Source organism: Lagopus muta, chromosome 1 (genome assembly GCF_023343835.1).
Source record: "Lagopus muta isolate bLagMut1 chromosome 1, bLagMut1 primary, whole genome shotgun sequence".
In the NCBI taxonomy this organism is placed as follows: domain Eukaryota; kingdom Metazoa; phylum Chordata; class Aves; order Galliformes; family Phasianidae; genus Lagopus; species Lagopus muta.
In genome coordinates, this window is record NC_064433.1 from 177,684,245 (window position 1) to 177,699,026 (window position 14,782).

The following is a 14,782-nucleotide window of genomic DNA, read 5'->3' on the forward strand; positions in this document are numbered from 1 at the left end:
TAGTTAATCTTATGTCCCTGGTTACATCACACACCATGTTAAGAGTCTTGTATTACTGTTCTGCCTAAAGCTGATGTTTCATTAGTAGTAGATTGAATGCTCAAATAAATTTGGCACCAAAATTTGGCATTTTTCCCTGGCAAATACAGAACATGAGACATCTTACAAATACAGAATCAAGTAGATGAATTTTATCCCAGGAACTTTTAAAAATCTCTGTAACCTTTCCTATCCTGAGCTGCTAGGCTATAAGGTGCAATGACCAGAAGGCTCCTGGGAGCAGAAGGAATGAGCTGCTGCTCTGGTTCTGGGCTGAACTGCAGTGCTTTTCAGGACCAGTTTCCCGGTTGCCCTGTCCTGAATATTTTGTGCTGTGAATTCTGATTTGGTGACTGCATGGAAGGTTTCAGCCTGAAGATACAGCACCCAAACTCCTTTGCTCTCCCTGATCCGCAGAACAGATGTCTTCTTGGTCCCTCTTAATCTGGTTGCTTGTGTTTTGCAACAGCTTTTGCATTTATGCCTACAACCATTTTTAGAAGTGTGATGAATCATTTGTCTTTGCCTAGAAATGTACTTAAGTCTTCTGCAGATTTGTCTCAAGTCCATCTTCTCCATTCCAGTCCAAAAATCTACATATGTCTCTTTTCTGCTTCTCAGCTGGAAACCTTTACTGAGTTCAGCACTGAGCTACGCTAAGAGCTGCTGTAACATGATGTTCTTTTGAAAATGATCACTTCCCCCACTTCCTCCAAAAAGACATGCAGAGATCAGGAAAAGTGTGATCTCCTTGCTCTGGGTGTTTGTGTAGTGGAACTTATCAGCAGCATGGACTGAGGGCCTTCTGTAGCAGGTACTATATGAGCGTGGTGCAGATGGTGCTAATCCAAAGTGCTTACAGTCTAATTGCTATGCCTGAGCTCATTAGCAAGTGGGCACTTTTCCCAGTCAGTGGTATGGGGCTGTAGGTAAGTCTGGCCAGCTGATCCTACTAAGCACACCAGCACTTACTTGCTCTGCTTGAGCACTTTCCTAATGGCATGCAAATGATATGGAAGGATGCTCTCTCCTATTACTGCCCCTGGAAAAATGCAAGCAGTGGTAGCAGTGAGCAATAAACAAACCTGTGTTTACCTAAAAGATAAGCTCTATGCCCAACTGAGGATGAAAATAAGTTCCCAAGATTAACTTTCTATCCGTGTGTGATTTCTTCCTGCTGTACAGGTTGCCCTGTTTATCTCTTGTTTTTCATACTCGCAATTTACTTTCTCTGAAAATATCTGCAAATAGTTAAATGGTGCTAATATATATCCACCAAGGGATGCTGTAAAGTTTTTAAATGGTGATTGGGTGTTTGGCAGGCAAGAGGTGCATTGCTCTGTCTTTCCATGATCTCACACATCACATAAGGGTGAACAAGGGATTTTCTAAACTGTGAAGTCCCAGTGCTGCTGTCATTTGGCAATGCTGGAAACTTACATTGAACAGCTCCTATTTTTATTGGAAATATTTCACTGCGGTAAAAGGGGGTTGAAAAACAAAATACCATCCATTTTCTCAGCCCCTGAGGTAGTATTCTGCCAGTCAGGGTTGAGTGGCTCTGGATGATGCTATGGTTGGGGGAGTCTGCATTGCTGCTCTGGGTGTTGGAAATTCACTCCTAAATACAGGATTTAGTTGGGATATGATTCATGCCTAGGCCTTATATTTTCCCATTTTACTGAGCTGAGGTCCACCCAGAAGGGACAGAAACTGCCACACTTCTATGCTTTTATCCAGGTAGCTGAAGAAAAAAACCCAACACATTAATAATATATAGAAATAAATAACCTACAGCCCAGAAATGTCCCTCCACACAAATCATCATGTCCTTGCTGTAACCTGTGCTTCTGAGCACAAATAAAGCACTTAAGAACACAGAGGGCTGATAAACAAGAAAACGTGATCTTTTCAGATGCTTTCTGGTTTTAGCTGCTTCCATGCAGAGTGAGTGATCTCCCTTCCTTCTAACATATCCTAAAATACACTGGTGAGGAGCCAGGATGTGCTGCACTTCAGTGATTGTGACTGGAACAGCTTTATGTTGATGCTGAGCGTATGTTTATGTTTATAATAATGAAACATGAGACTCATTCCCCAAATTAGCCCCATGCATATAAAGCCAAGGGAATTACTCACTGTGCATAAGGTTAAACATGTCCACATCTGTGCAGAAAAGGGACCTGAGCTTGCAGCCCAGAGCAGAGCAGGCTGAGGGGAGGCCTGATGGCCGCAGCTCCTCACAGGGAGCGGAGGGCAGCGCTGAGCTCTGCTCTGTGTGACAGCGACAGGGAACGGCATGGAGCTGCGTCAGGGGAGGGCGGCTGGGGGTGAGGGAAAGGGGCTGCGCCAGAGGGCGGTGGGCATGGAACAGCTGCCCAGGGCTGTGGGCACGGCCCCAGTGCTGGAGCTCAGGGAGCGTTTGGAAGCGCTCTCTAACACAAGGATTAGATTTTGGGTGGTGCTGTGTGGAGCCAGGGGTTGTGCTCAGGAATCCATGTCGGTCCATTCCAACTCAAGGTATTCTATGATCACGTGTTCACACAACACATGGTATCGCTGCCATGTACCGCCAGGCTGTAAGGTTTCCAAGGAGATGTTACCTCAGGATGGTGACTTGTAGGAGTTTGAAAGTGTGCTCCATCTGACATGATATTTTATATTGCCAGTACTAGAGCTTTGTGACACTGCTAATTTCTGGTCAAACTTATCTCAAGTCAAAGACCAATAAGTATTTTTACATAGTGATGAGAGTTTGGGTGTATGTATGCTAAGTGATGTAAAAAATTACGGGAGAAAGTGCAGAATCCAGCTTCAGTATTGTTTAGGGTTAGAGGTGAAATATGTCAGCTGAATCCCTGGGCTGCAGGGGACAGGACTAAGACTGGAGATGGTCAGAAAAACCAGTGAGAAAAATCTGCTCTCCAAGAACTGGGGTCTGTCAGCAATGGAAATGTTCAGCTGTGTCTGCACTTTGCTCACACTCATTTTGGAGGAAGTATGGGGAAAATTATTGGTTTATAGTATAGGAAACTCACGTGTTTTTTCTTTCTCAATGGTGACATCACACTGAAGAGTAATGAGCACAGTATATATGGGGCACACTGCCAGGTTAGAGAGCACAGTAGAGAAGCCATGCTCACCTTCTTGCTCAGGATGCTCACCCATTTTCCTGCCTGTACTCATTCTCCATAAAACAGAGATGACTGTATTTTGTTGAGTAGCACAGCAGTAAGACAGCAGTACAAGGTCTTTCATTTGGTATGTATTTTGACCCCATGCCTTGAGAAATTACCGACAAGCACTCAGAAACCTGCTTGCCCCTTGTTCTTTATCTCCCTCAAGAGCATCTTGGCATAGAAGAGGTAATCAGCTACATTTATAGCCAGAGATATTTAATTTTAAATCTTTCTAATTATAAGGATAATTAGAGAATTTTGAGACAAGGTTGGAGAAGCATCCACCTGGGATGGTGTGGTTGTCTCACAGTCCATCTTGGCCAGATGCTATCTCCCAGGTTGCTTCCCAGCCCTGTACCTTTATGTCTTGTGGTTCAGTGTGGCTGCTGACCTGGCTCAGCTTCAGACACAGCACATAAATTTCCAGCAGTGCTCCACAAGACTTCAATTAAAGAGGGAGAAGGAGGGTCTCCAGGTGGTAGAACTTGGAAAGCAAATATAATATAATCTTTTATCGTAAATGACAGTGCTGAATCTCCTCGTCTGTGCCAAAATCACTCATGTCACTCCACTGACTTTGATTTTACTCTTATTTCATGGAGGAAGAAATGAGGAGTGGGGCTGGCTCATAGACCATGATTTCAGGATTAGGTTGTCTCTAGGAAAGTGCTTGGGCTGCATGCTTGTGGCTCCCAGCCCATGGAGAGGCTCTCGTGAGTTACAGTCACTCTCCAGTTAGTGATGTAGGTCATACCTGATAAATTTGCTCACTGGATGAGTGGACAAGGGTGAAACAGTGGGCACAGTTTATCCAGATGCCAGGGGTGTATTTAACACCACATCACACAACAGATTGATTTGAAAGGTCAGAAAGCACAGCATAGAATAGGCAGAAAAATGCTGAAAAGGATTTAGAAATGGCTTACAGACAAAAGGTGATAATATTCACAGGGAAATTTTTAAGTACCTTTATTTCTGGAGCCCTTGTTTTGTTGTCATCCATTCTGAAGAAGATACAGGGAAAATAGTGAAGGAGAAGGATGGAAAAGTTGCCAGCCCAGAGCAAAGTGCCTTTACACAGAGCTTGAGCCACTGGGCACCGGTCCACATCAGCTGCTGGCTTGACCCAGAAAACAGAAGAGGTTTGTGAGCACTCAGTCCGTGTCTGGGGGAGCCCAGAGTTCCTGCCTGTGTGCCAGGGCAAAGAGAAGAACTGAGGTTTTTCCCTTGGCTCCTACATCTCTCTTGGGTTCCCTGCTGTTTGCAGAAGGTATTTAAGCTGTTGGTTTCAATCCATCCAATAAATAATTACTTCTTTCAAAGAGATAGCTTCCTTCCACAGGTAGCTTCCCTTTGCTAGCTGGGTGGCTTAGTCAAGTAATGCTGAAGCCATAGTGCAGAACAGCCTGGAAAGACCCTATGGAAGGAACATCACAGCTCCAACTCCTGTATGTGAGAGTGGGCAGAATTGGGATAATGTACATTCTACACATACGTGGGCTGTTGCCCTCTTTGAGGGCACTTCTGAGACTTTCTTGGCTTCAATAAAAAACACAGGCCAAAATGCATAAATATGGGTTCCCTAGCAGAGCTATCTGGCCTCATCATTGTCTTTCTGAGCACCACTTTCAGAGAAACTTCTGATATGGTAATTAGTAGGCCTAATGTAGCTATGACAACATTGCTTTTGGAACCTTAGGCCTTTTTCTTGTTTCTTCCTGGTTTTTAGATATAGCACATTTTCTTTTTTCAGCTCTACGCTAAGTAACATCAAGCTGCAATGAGAGAGAGTAATTCAAAAAATAACTTAAAACAGCCGAGGGTTATAAAAATAACTGATCCTGTGGGTAGCATCCAAAAGACTTTCCATCATGATGAGTGATTAGAAGGCTTGTTTAATTGTCTATATGCAAATTGTGTGTCACTAATTCCTGACACTCAGAAATCTTCAGGTTTTAAAATTAAGAGGTTCACATCAATTTATTTGCCTTTTGGCTGATTTGGAGACTTCCACTCTGCAGGCTCTATTGTTTCAATAGATATTTTTTCCAAAAACTGGAGAAAAGGGGATATTTTTTTAATGATTTTTTTTAAAAACAAGCTATGAATACCTTGTGCTCCCTGGATTTAAAGACCTGTGGTCTTAAAATATTTCAAGGATTGGGCACAAAGGGCTAGAAGGAACTCCAAAAATCATTTGTTTTCCAAATAAAGAGAATGCACAGATGTTAGTTTTAAACCCTCCATTTTTTAGGACTAGCACGTCAGAGGTGTGAGTCCATGAGCATCTCCGGGAAGAGGAAGCACTGCTCACACTTTCACCTCTGCAGGGTAACGTTCTGCATGTTCACAGTACTCTTGAAAATGTTTCATACTGCATCACGGTGGCTTCCATGAGTCACCATGGGCCACTAGGTAGCTGTGTGCTGTGTTCGACTGGCTGAGTCCTCAGCTCTCAGCCTTGGAGACTTGGCAATGAGAAAGTTTCTTCCACTGTGAAGCCCCACATTGGCATCTGATGAGGGATGGATGTGGCCAGGAGTGGAGAGTGGGTTTTACTGAGAGAGATCAGGGGCTGATGCTCCCTTTGGCCACCGGGGAAAGGGACTGCAATGGGTCCTGATGCCCAAGAGGGACTGGGTATGTTTCTGGTAGTGCTAAATGCAACTGATGCTGTGGTAGTTCAGCAGAGCTGGGAGCCAACCACTTCACCTCTCAGTTTTTCCCATGTAGCTGAAGACATGTGTGTTAGACCATGGTGAAGAACAATTTACAGCAGCCATCTTCAGTAGCAGTTAAACTGTCCATGGCCAAACTTTCATTAAAAGTTTATCACCCTCATTGCAGAGGATTTACTTAGGAACAAACAGGGACCTGTTTGATGAGCTACATAAATGTGATGCAACAGGGATATAACTGAGTTATCAGTTCTGGTACCAAATACAAATGTGGCCATAAGTGAGTTTTGTGTATACCGTCATTGTTTAAAAACTGCACTGAGGCCAGACGCTCCTTGATTAAGAGCAGCCAGATGGACACTATAAATCAGTGAGAAAACTTTGTGCCAAACTCCATGCTCGGACTGATTCATACTGATTCATTCATTTAATGTCACAAATGAGATTTTTGCAAATGGAGCCCAGATCAGAATTTGGCCTTTCATGTTTGTTTAGATTAAGAAATTTGGACAGCAAAAGGCCGCTTATGTTCTGGCTAGTAGGCTGGGTATTACAGCACTCGAATAGTAGGAAGCCCAGACAGATGGTTACATGAATCACAGCTAGGCAGGTCTGATTATCTTGATATTTTCCATGTGATAAAGCAGAGGAGTGTTGTGCCATATGGTGGAATATTGTTGAGGGACCCTCAGCAGCTGCATGGGATGTAAGCACTTCCACGGGCAAGTGGCATGCTGCAGCATTCACTCTTGGGATGAGTGGGAAAGGTGGAGAAGCAGAAGCTTCCTGGCACCACCAGAGATCCTGATCCCCTGTGTGCTCTGATGGGAGAGTACAACAATACGGGGATCGCCTGCCTTATAGGTTTGGGAAAGGGTGAAGGAGGAGTAAAGGCTGAGGCTGGAGGGTGGTGAGAAGTGGCACAAAGTCCAATTGGAGGCCAGTTACTAGTAGTGCAGTCCTGTGGTCAACACTGAGTCCAGTCTTTTTTAACATTTTCAGTAATGATCTCAGTGAGGAGGCAGAATGTACCTTCCACAAGTTTGCTGGTGACTCAAATGAGGAAGGAGTGGCTGACTCACCAGAGGGCCATGCTGCAAAGTCCTACAGCTGGGGAGGACAACCCCAGGCAACAGTCCATGCTGGAAGCCTTTTAGCTGAAAAGTGGGTCTGCAGAAAAGGATACGTTGGGTCCTGGTGCCAATACTATGCTTAAGTAGCCCAGGATACCATGAGCCTTCTTTGCAGCAAGAGAATATTGCTGGCTCATGCTCAGCTTATGTGTCCACCAGGACCCCCATTTCTCCAGCTTGTTGAGGTCCCTCTGCATGGCAGCATAACATTCTGGTACATCTGCCCTTCCTTCCAATTCTGTGTAGTCTTCTCACTTGCTGAGGGTACACTCTGCCTCATCGTCCAGATCATTAATGAATGAATGTTGAGATGTAGAGTCACAGGGAAGGAGAAGGTAAATGAGTGAAGGTGAAGGAAGAGGGAGTCTTGTGGGGAGTAGAAAAGAAGCCAATGGCTTCTGTGGAGTTGAGCATCTAAAGAAAGTACAAAGAAAGCAGGAGAGCAACACTACTGCTGGAGAAGGGACAGATCTGGCATCTGTTTCCAAAAGATTGCTGTATTGTTGCTGGACCTCACAGTTATTTCTCACATGATGCTTTATGCTTCTTTGTGCTAGCCTGAGAGCTGCAGAAAAGGGGAAATTGCCTAAAAGGAGTGGATTTCTACAGACATCAAGGTGTTGTTTTTCAAAGTGATCTTATGCACAGAGATCATTTACAGCCACTTCACTTTCATGATGTGTTGGCTGAGGTTGCTAGTCTGAGGCTTTCATTTTGTGCATAGTAAATCTATTTGCAGAATATCATGTTTTAAAAAATATACGCTACTAAAAAGGTGGAAACTTACTCACCTATGGCAATCAAAGGCAATCAAATAATTATTTTTTTGAAATTATTTTGAAGTCAGGTGATGATAAGTGATACAAGAGCTCTCCAGCAGTGGTACAGGAGGCTGTGGGTGCGAACTGTGCAGGAGCCATCAGGAATAGCTCTGCCTTCATGTTGGCACTGAATCCAGAGCACAGTGCTAAAAAACAGTCGGAAAAGATATTAGCAACAGCTCTTTGGTTAACCAAAGGAACAAGGGCTTGCCTCTGGGCCAAAATATGTAGGGCTGCATCACAGCTTGTCTGGCATTTGCCAGAGAGGATGCTGATTTTGTTTTGCAGAGGCTGGCAGGAAAATCATGCATGTTTAAATTGGGGAAGTGTTGTAGATGTTGTTTGTGTCTGGTAGCGGGTGAAACAGGGAAATGAGGAATGAGTTTTCTTTTGTTTGGGTTCTGTGGTTTGATTGCTGAAGCTTAGGGTTGGCTGTATATTTAGCAGACCTCAAAAATAAAGTTAGATGCATCAGTGAGCAAGTGGAAAAGTACAGGGGACAAAGTGTGAGAGAGCTGCTTTGGATATCCCACGCGGCCTGCTGGGCTGTGATGAACTGGAGCAGGTGCCCTGCAGTGTTGGATGTGGTCAGGCATATAAACTCCACAGGACAGAGCAAGCCAGCTCCAGTGAAGCTGTGTTGATGGCCTTCAATCACAGAAACCAAAGATCTAGGGCCACCAGGAGTCACCCAGCCTGGCAGGACAAACTGGTACGATGACTCTAGACACTTTAAAGGGAAAACCATCAATAAATGTCTGTAAGGAAAGAGCAGAATGTATAACTGGCTAGAAGAAACTGAGATGAACATTCTCAAACCAGGTTCCTAACCTTGCATACTCACATAAAGCACAAATAGACACTCCCGTTGACTGATGCCTCAGCAGCACAATTCCACACTAATGCCATAATTTCCATCTTCTTCATAAAGGGAGCTCTGTAATAGCTGCTCAGAGGACAGATGCTGTTGCAATTTTTGTATTTTTGCAGTGGAGTTACATGTTGCTATTTTCTTCTAAGAGCTGGAGTAAATTCATTGCAGTAAAGTCATTAATCCATAAAATACCTGACTTCCTCTGCATGCTGAGGAAACAGCAACTGTCTCTGTGAGGTTAGAACATCACACAGATTGCACAATGGAGGAACTGGGACCTTTGCATGGAGAAGTAGCTGTGTGCCATGAGCAATGGCCTTTTGAGCTAGCAGACAGCTTTGTCAAGGCGCATGGGACACACTTGCACAGATGTGGAAGTGCCAGCAGTCAGCTAACTTCTTGCCAGAGTGGTTAATGAGAGAGGCCTAAAGGATGGAAGTGGTGTGGAGCAATCGAGTCACTCTTCAGCTGTGGCTGTATATCACAGTATGTAGTATGTAGGAAGATAAGAATGATAAATCTGTCAAAAAAGCAGGTTTTAGAGTAAGAGAAGGGATTCGATACCAGATTTATTGTCTGAGATATCCCATGGAATGGCTTTGGCAATCTGTTAGCCAGATAAAATATTTCTCACTTAGAGAGGAGGTGTTCATAGTGATGAATGTGCCAAGTGAGATATTAGCAGAACCAAGGAAAAAGACCAATTTGTCTTCTCTAGACAGATGTTTGCTGCTTCTGGTGGTTCACAGCTTCCATCTTTTCCACATCACTGCTTGGTTGAGAAGCATCTCTAGGTATGCCTGGAGCTCCGTGACAGCAGAAGCAGGTCCAAAGCAGCACCAGCAAGGAGGCCCATGTGGGCCAGGTCAGACTCTGCCTTCATCAGCAAATGCACAGCCAAATGCTTGCCACCATTTCCTGGTGAATCTGCACTGCTGCTCACAGCAGCTGGTGTGCTAGGCCCTCTCAGACCCAGAAGGCAGGAGCAATATGGGTTTGCTAAAATCCCACCATTTGGACACCTGTCTCTAAGGACTGGGTTAGCACGCCCCTCATGACTGGTAGAAGACACCAAGAGTTTGTCTCCTCTCCCAGCCTCCCAGAGTTGTGAGCAGGAGGGGCTGGGGAAGCTTGCAGAGAGTCAGCAGTACATCATAGCAAATCCTCCAAGGCATGGAGAAGGTGATAGTGCTTCTCATTTATCCTGAATAGACTTTCCTGTTACCTTATGGGGAAAAGAAGCGTGTGAGTACATTTTTATGGCATTAGAAATCTGTTGATCTGCCACTGTAACGAACCAGAAAGCCTGATTTCTGGTTGAAGAGACTGATTTTTTTGAGATAGAAATGAGGAAGACAAACATAAGATGTTAAAAACCAACCCACCAAGGACAAGGGAAGCCACATCTTCTCCACCTCTTTTTCCACCTCTTCTCACGAAAGGAAGGTCACTACGGACAGCTGCCTGCAAAGATACCACTTGTTATTAGTTTATCTGTAGATGTCAACAATCATAAGGGAGGTAACCCCTGTACTCAGCTCTGGTGAGGCCGCATCTCCAGTACTGTGTTCAGTTTTGGGCCCCTCACTACAAGAAAGACATTGAGGCCCTGGAACGTGTCCAGAGAAGGGCAACAAAACTGGTGAGGGGTCTGGAGCACAGGGCTTATGAGGAGCGGCTGAGGGAGCTGGGATTGTTCAGTCTGGAGAAGAGGAGCTCAGGGGAGACCTCATTGCACTCTACAACTTCCTGAAGGGAGGTTGTGGTGAAGAGGGGTTTGGCCTCTTCTCCCAGGCAATGAACAGGACCCGGGGAATGGCCACAAGTTGTACCAGAGGAGGTTTAGGTTGGACATGAGGAAAAACTTTTTCTCTCAGAGAATGGTCAGGCACTGGAATGGCTGCCCAGGGAGGTGGTGGAGTCGCCGTCCCTGGCAGTGTTCAAGAGGCATCTGGATGAGGAGCTACGAGAGATGGTTTAGTGCTTGTGGTAGCAAGGGCAGTGGGAGGATGGTTGGACTAGATGATCTTACAGGTTGTTTCCAACCTTGTGATTCTATGATTCTATAAGCAATTGGAAAATATATTCTTTCCTTCAGTTATTTACATAGCTGAATTTATCAATTAAACTCTCAGCAAGTGTCCTAACTTACTGAATCGAATCTTCAGAATCCAGAAAATCTTAAGGCTTGGCCTGCTTGGGCTGTTTGTTTTGTTTTTAATAAGGAGTTAGATCTCCTTTGGACTTGAGTCCAATTTCTCCCCAGTTACTTCCCTTCCCCTGCCCATCACTCTTTCATTTTCACTGGGTACAACCACTTCCCATTCTGCTGCCTCAGGCTTCACTCCAGTGAACTGAACTCAGTTATCTGAGTGTTGCGTTATCAGAACAGAAAATAGTTTTGAGATAATTTGTTGATTCAGGAGTTTTTCACAGGATAACTTAGTTTAGAGACATGACCAGAATTCCTGATCCCCAGGCTATTGGAAAGCTGCAGTGCCTAATGGGTGACTCTCTTCACATCTCAGCAAGACCAGGGAACACAGAGAACAGTGCCTAGTGAGAAACAGCCTCTGTGCAAGTGCAGAAAGCTTACTTGAAAATATTTCTGATCAAAACATACAAAAATGCTGAATTGCACACAGCTGTTGTCCTTGCCTGCAGGAAGACAGATGTGAATTATTGCTTTAGCACAGACTTGTCTGTAGTGAAAATCCCATGATGAGGAAAAGAGATGAACCATTTCAATCCCTGAATCTGGTGTGACAACTGTGGCAGTGCTCCTCTTATTAAGTGGATGCCACAAACTCTAGATCAAGTAACACTGTCTCTGACATCTTGGTTATTACAGTATCAGACCAAAAGATTTATATCTTGATCTACATAAAGTAGTTACAGCCTGTTTCTGCTGAGAAAAAGTCACAACTGCAATTTGATGTCAGTTTTAAAATTTGTTTCTCCTTAAATCCTGCTCATCACAGTGATTTAATTCAGTCCATCTCCTATCCTTACCACCAGCTGCTCAGAGATGCTTACTCAGCTTTCGAAATACATCTTACTAGCAAGTCCCACCAGTGTTATCATGCTATCAAGGCAAACGTGGAGACTCTGTTTGAAGAAATCTGACTTCAGACATATCAGAAATATGAGCCGCCCCTTTCCAAACAACCAGTTCATTTTTACATTGCACACTGAATGTACATCTTTCATCTCCTCAATCAAATGCACTTGTAAGACTTCCAAGGACAAAATGTGTATGCATACATACAGCCCTCATGCTCATAAATACATGAAAATATAATTTATTTACTTGTACCTGTCAGTTCTCTCTTATGTATAAATGAGTTTGTTTCCAAATCTGCTCTCCTTGCAGTTACCAGTAGTCTGTGCAGTCACAGAAATACCTGAGTATATTGAAAGTGATCAGAAACTCTGCAGGCATAAAAATTCTGACTGAAGATAATTTATCTAAACCCCAGAAAGGTTGAAAGCATAGCCCCGCTGAAAAGGGCTTGACCAGGGAAGGGAGTGATTCTGCCCCTCTGCTCTGTGCTGCTGAGGCCTCACCTGCAGTACTGCGTCCAGATGTGGAGTCCTCGGTACTTGAGAGACATGGACCTGTTGGGGTGCATCCAGAGGATGGGCCACAAAAATGACCCAAGGGATGGAACACCTCTCCTATGAGGGCAGGCTGAGAGCTGGGGCTGTTCAGCCTGGAGAAGAGAAGGCTCTGGGGAGATCTGAGCACTGTCTTTCAGTATCTAAAAGGGGGCTGTAAGAAAGCAGGAAACAGACTCTTTAACCGGGATAGGACAAGAGAAATGGGTTCAGACTAATGGAAGGGAGATTTAGATTGGATATAAAGATGTTTTTTACAGTAATGGTGGTGAGGCACTGGCACAGGTTGCCCAGAGAGGTGGTGGATGCCCCATCCCTGGAGACACTCAAGGTCAGGCTGGACAGGGCTGTGAGCACCTGGCTCATGGCAGGGGAGTTGGACTAGGTGGCCTTTAATGGTCCCTTCCAACTCAAGCAATCCTATAATTCTATGACGGTTATGTTTCCCTGGTGAATCTCAGAGCTGCAAAGTAGTTACTGTTACCCAATTGTCACACCCAGTGCTATGCATATAGGAGAAGAATCTTAAAAATGGATGTAAATAGAAAAGCTGAAAGAAGTCCGTGCAGCAAATCTATCACAGATCTTCCACACCCATACTCTAGACACTTTGTTTTCAAATCGGTCAGGGCTTGGGTTTCTGATTAAAAGCTACAGCTCTATGCTAAATTGTGGTAAGCCATGGCATGGTGGTAAACCACAGCTCTGCAAGAAAAAAGTTCTTGAAACAATTACAGTACTGGCATGGCAAGTGTATTTTACAAGTACCAGATCTGTTATGTGAGTTAGGAGAGAAATTTTCTTCAGTTTGCAAAAGTAAGAAACATCTGTGGGGAAAGGATGACCTTCTTGTTGAGAATGAATGATAAAATAAACAAAACCTAAACCACATGGAAAAATAGCATGGCTCCCTTGCATATGTGCTCTGCATCATGGGAAATGTGTACATGCATAATAAATGATTGGTCAGGTATGAAACAAACATCTCCCCCCTTCCCTCCACAGTAATGTAACATTGAGACTGAACATATAATCATGAAACATCAAGAGGGCAGTGGAATTATGTGCAATAAGCCACATGTGTTTCTAAATAAAAGATCTTGCCAGACAATCTTGATTACATTTAAGATGGAGTTTTACCATTACTGGACAAAGACAATGATGTAAAGGAAATATTCTGGGATTTTAGTAAAGCAAATGATAGGATGCCTCACACCAAAGAATAATAACCAGAATTGGCCTGGAAACAAACATTGTCACATGGACTGAAAGCTGGCTGGAGACGACAAACACAGTGCTATAAAGAATATCTGCACAATGAGTAGAGAAGCATCATAAGGGACCAGAGAGATCGGTCTTTGATTCATTCTTACAGAAAAACTGGGTCTGAAAGGCAAGGCTGGGGAGAGATAACTTACAGACTGGGCCAATATTGCACCCAGAACTGAGCCTGCATTCTGCTTTTTGCTGTCAGCTGTCCCCATGTCCCTGCAGGCATGGGCACTGCAGGTGCAAGCACTGCTGAGAACAGATGAGTAATGGCAGCAGATAATTAGAAAAGTGAACAATTAATAAAAAGGAAGCAAGAAGAAAATGCAGTTTTTTACACCTGAGAAAATATTTCTTGCTGTAGGTAACAGCAGGAGTTTAAAAGGAGGAAGTGACAATGCTGAGTGAAAACTTAGGATTTGAAGTCAAGCAAGATCAAAATTCTCAGAAGTTTTCACATATCACCACCTCTACTGTCCCTCATGGGCAGCTAAAATACCAGTGACTTAATATCAACCACAACTATTCTATTGAGCTACACTTCATTTTTATTTCTGTACTTACGACCATTTGGTGAGTACAGTATTGCGAAGATTGACATCTTACTCCAGTGCCTCCTAAGTACCACCCAGAAGTGAACATCACTTCTTTTCTGGTCAGTATGAGAGTGTGCACTGCAGCTGATTTCATGCTGCCACCTGGGACCTGCAAATGAGTGATGCCTCACGAGGGTGCTGAGTGGCACCTGAGCCCTGAGAGTTCCTGAGTTGGCAGCTCTCACCTGACAGCAGCACATCCAGCAGGCAAAACATACCCGCTCCACATCAGTCAGTAAACAGGCCAGAAGGAAAAACAGTTGTATGAGGTCTGCTCTGAAAGTAATGCCTCCTATATAATTATGTTCACCTGCTTTGGCAGGAGGGTTGGACTCGATGATCTCTGGAGGTCCCTTCCATTCTACAATTCTGTGATTCTGTGATTCTGTGATGTTGGCCCATGTCAGAGGTACGTTGGTGGTATAGCAGAAGAGGTTGAGCCTTCTTCCATTACATGTTGTTGCTGTGTGACAGATGGCAGTGGAGAGGCAGTCTGAAGAAATGGCATCTGACATGGAAGTGCACAAGAAGCAAAGGGGTGTCACTGAATTCCTTTATACAGAAAAGTATGGCAA